Source organism: Vulpes vulpes, chromosome 10 (genome assembly GCF_048418805.1).
Source record: "Vulpes vulpes isolate BD-2025 chromosome 10, VulVul3, whole genome shotgun sequence".
Classification (NCBI taxonomy): domain Eukaryota; kingdom Metazoa; phylum Chordata; class Mammalia; order Carnivora; family Canidae; genus Vulpes; species Vulpes vulpes.
In genome coordinates, this window is record NC_132789.1 from 92276350 (window position 1) to 92281372 (window position 5023).

Here is a 5023-nt window from a genome sequence, read left to right on the forward strand (position 1 = left end):
ATGCTAAGGAAAGAAAACAAAGAGAAGATTCCAATCTTGTAATTTAATATTGTTATTAAAACTTTAATGTATCCTATTCTTTAACATTTGGTGTTAATATAAAATTACTTGGCGATGCTTGACATTTGAAATAAACATTTTTCTATTGTTTTATTTGCAAGTGGTCCAATTGATTTTGCTTAGCTACAGTTTGGTCATAAATCAAATGAGTTTAAAGAGGTTATCAAATTGCTAGGTTCCCAGAGAAAATTGCCCCTTTTTAGAAGGCCAGGTGGTTTCTAGAGTAGAAACTTGTCCCAAAACAATATCTGAATCTGTTTTTAGTATGTCTTACTATATATAAAGAAATATTTAACATAAAGCATTTAATCTATGTAGATAAATGCTAATAGATTTAAAAAGCTAATATTAAAAAACGAATATCAGAATATGTGAGGTTCCATTTTAAACTGTTTGAGCTTGCAGAAGAGAAGTAGTGGTTATAAATGAAGTTAGGAATGCCTAGAAAGCAGCTTTTTAAATAGTTTCCCACAGATCAAATTCCATAAACTAAATCTAACTTTTTGTTTTCCAAATTATAAAAGCTGTCATAAACCTTACATATTAGGAATGATTTAAGCACTTTTGAGTCACCAGCAGTGTAGTGACTTCCCATTGGCATTGATAAAAACAACCCAAATATATTGTATTTATACTTATTCCTCAGGTGGAATGGCTCCTTTAACATGCCCACTTGGGGATAAAACATCACATTTCTGTAATTTTTGACTAAAGAGCTTATATTTCTCTAGTTAAAAAATTTAAAGAGCTCTCTTTCCCTTCATAAAAGGCCATTTATTTTTCATGAAGCCCTCTAAAACAAAATTAATTTAGGGTTTTAAACAGTTGTTAACACTCAGTAGTTATCTTTATATATATATTTTTTATTCTCATTACTTCCGCAAGTAAGCCTTCATGTAGCACTTGGTATTTTACTAAGGGCCATGAAGACAATTTTATTGATTATGTTTCACAGAAGGGAGAGAGAATGTAGGATTAGACAACAGCCCCTTCCATGGAACATGGTGGCATGTGGTATCATGATGTTCTTAACCAAATTTAACTGTCCCTGATCACAAATTCCAAGATAACAATATAATTTTAGTGCATTTCTCCTCATCAGGAATGTTGGAGGTGCACTTTAAGTTTTAATAATAAATGCTAGAATGACCAAATTGCAGACTAATTGTTTCCATATTGTACTTAAAATGAGTTTTTAAAAATGAAAAAAGATGACTCTATACAATCAATGCTATTTATTGTACCTCTGGGCCTACTCTTCTAAAAATTGTAGCTTATCAATTTTTCTCTGTCAAGCTTGAACTAATGTAAATAATTGAAATAATGTAAAGTTATATTTTCATGTTTTTATAGATACAACATGACAAGAATACATTAATGTAAGAGTATTTCAACTATGGATAATGTTGATTGGATAATGCACATCTCAGTTACAAAGCAGTAATCATAGTCTAATATCCATGTAACGGTGCATCAATATATTGCTATATAAATATGTCTGTGTGCATATAAGTGAAAAGTGGTCAAACAAGAGTGATGACAGCTGTCTAAAGGTTTTTTTATTCATTTTATATAAAAACTGTTATGGAAAGACCAAAATGTTTATGAACTATTCTTATGTAAATTTACAACTGTCCTTTACTGTACTTTTTTGTTTACAGTATAGTACCTTATTTTCTGCTGTGTTAAGTGGGTGTCAAACTCCAAGGAGACATACACTTTCTACAACTTCTATTGAAGATATTGGAATTTCCAATTTTTCATGTGTACTATGTCGGAAAATGCTTTTGATTTTATTTTTAAATCTAACATCGGATGGCTTTTTCGGAGTGTTGTAAAAACTTCAATCATACATAAAACATGTTCTTACAAAAGGCAAAGATCTTTATTTTTTTTTTTACTGAATAGTTCTTCAAACTAATAATAATGAGAAATCAAAAAGTATATTTAAGTATATTCCCAAACCTATTTCTATCAAACAAGGACATCTTTGCTCAGTTTCTATGTCAACTAAGTATAAACGTAGTAGAGTAGAAATAACATTTTTTTTTTAGCTAAAATAACATTTAGCCAGAGTAACATTTTTGATATTCCAGATCTACAATCATTAAGTGCTTTGGGCATATGAAGAAATAAGACTGAATTTATCACATTTTTTATTTTTTGGTAGATAGAAATGTCCTACATTGCTATCAGTAGCCATTGCACTTTGTGTTGGGAGGTCAGTTGCTTTTATAGACCTATTAAAGAGCCAGAATGGTGTCTTGCTTTTAAAAGTCCATAAGAGAACACAATTTCCAGGCTTACATGTTCAAAAGTGTGCTCATTTACTGTTTTGCCAAGAGATCTAAAGAGAAACTAAAACTCTTGAAGTTCTGATTAAGACTTTTTATAAAGGTGATCATTTTAATATGTAGACAGTCTTTTGCAGGTAAATTCTAAAATTATTAAGATCTTTTAGTTCTTCAAAATTGCACATTAAAATTTCTTTTAAAAGTTTTGTGGGTTTTAATATATTTAACGTTTAATGAGTGAGTATGCAAATGCATCTGCTTAAAAATACAGTAATCTTGACTTTCGACTCTGCAAATACTCTAAAAATTTTAGTGGTCATGGTAATAAATTAAGCAAATGCAGACAAGCATTAACAGTAGAATAACCCTACACGATGATCGCAATACAACACCTTGACCATACCATTTAAAAAGAACCCTTACTAAAACTAATTAGAATAGAATTCAATGTGTTTTCTCCCTTTCTTTCTAGTCCCTATCTCATTACATCTCAGAATTATGAATCTAGTAAATTTAAATCACTCAAGAACCACTTCTATCTTGAAATGTATCTGTGGGTTAATTTGTTTTTTAGCTGGATAGAATTTATTATCTCTTTCACTTTGAGAGCCCTCTAATCTGCCATGTAAAATGAAGTATAATTTAGGCAAATATTCCAGTTACCTCTAATTTGGATGAAGTAAGTAGGTGTTTTAAATTAGTTGTATAAATTCTCTGTCTTAGCAATTTTAGTTGACAATGTGGTTTATTAGTAATATACTATGAACTTTGGAGAGTTTATTAGTGAAGTCTCACAAATTTTATATGAACTCAAAGTAGGCTTATTAAAGGAAATAGAAGAATGAGGTAAATATACGTTTAAAAATAGAATAATTTTGTGCAAGGGGTTCTAATACTTAAAATTGGTTTAGTTTTCATCACCAACATGAAAGACGGGTAAGTATAAATGAATCATCATGACATTTTGAATAAAAATCAGAAGATGTATTAAATGGTTTGTGAAAGCTATATCAAATTCCATTAAAAGGAGGGGTTCATTCTCTTAATGTATTGCTTTGGTTAGACTGTGATGCTGGAAATTCGATTAGGTTCTATCAATAAATTATATTTTCTCTATTTCAATGTTTTAAAATAACAGCAGCTCATAGACAGCATATGGCACTCTAAGTACATGAAGGTTCAAACATATTTATAAATATGGTGTTCAGGCACAGAGACTAACACAAATGACAAGTTACTACCCAGTGCAAGCAAGGAAGTGCCTGGAGTGCATCTCGATCATAAGAATTTGTGTACTCATTGTACATCCTGTCTCTATCAATTTCCTTCTTGCTTTACCATTTTCCATTCTCTTCCTGCCCTTAAGTACAACTGCCATTTTTCATATATGGTCCCTCATTTTTTAGTTTCATTCATCTTGCCTTTTTGCTTTTTCTCCGTGTTATCCCATCTATTTTTGGGCTGTCTTTCACGAGAGATCTTGCTTGGAGGGCACTTGGACTACCGTTCGCTCTGTCAAAGACACGTCTGACAGTTTCAGAGTCTTCTCAATAACTGTAACAAATGACTAAGAATTTCTCCAATGAAATAAAAATTTTTCTGCGAAGCTCTAGTTCTGCGTGACTCACATATTCTGACCCAATAATCGCAAATGTGTGATACTCCTCCATGTACTTAAAGAGCTGCACAATTTATAGAATTTCTGTAGCAAGTGGGAGGTTCTTCAATGGAGAAGGAAGAGTGAGAACACTATTTTTAATATGTTTGCTCATCAGAATCTCTTTTTAAAGTCACTTTACAATGAGCACAAACCAATTCTCTAGTTGAATTCCATCTCAAGCGCTTCCCGACTATTCTTTAATTGCCTTTTTTCCCCAGTAGGTATAAGTCAGCTGTGCTATTATCACAACCGAATTCCTTTTCGGATAAGCATAGACTCACTGTTACTTCATTGGATATGCCTGAATTCGCTGAACGAATTTGGTCATTTTTCTTTCTTTTTTTTTTCCTTTCAGGTTAATGTGCCAATTTCATTTTATTGTAAATTGGAGTGTGGGGGAGAGGATTAAGCACTTGGGAGGGAGTCAAAAACCAGGATTCTAGCTTTATCTCTCCTTGTTTCACGCCTCCCTTTGTCTCTGTCTTCTCAACTGGAGTATATGGATACTAGGACTATCTCATGGCAATGATGCAAGGAAACTTCATAGGATTATTTAAAACATAATGTAACATTGTGTCTTCTTTTAAAAAATGGTTTGAAGGAATGAGTTTGTGCACTGGAGTGCCACTTGATGCAGAAAAAGGTTTTGGCATTTAGTTCCAATCTTGTTTCCTCGTCTCAAAACATTAGAAAAGTAGTTCTGTCTTCTAACTTTCCATCATTCAGTTACTCATTCATTCTATCTAAGAAAAAACATTTATTGAATGTATCTTGAATAAACATAAACGGAAGGTAAAGGCTAAATTTGAAACCTCTATTCTGAGGATTAAGTATATTTTCTTTAAAGCATGCAGTTCTTTGATCTCATTCACTTAGAAATATTATTGTGCGGATATGGATAACAATGACATTCAAGAGTTCTATATTTCTGTCCCAACTGTTCTTAAGAGCACATATCTGATAACATTCATCAACACCCTCCATAAATATGGACTCATGTTTTTTTCTC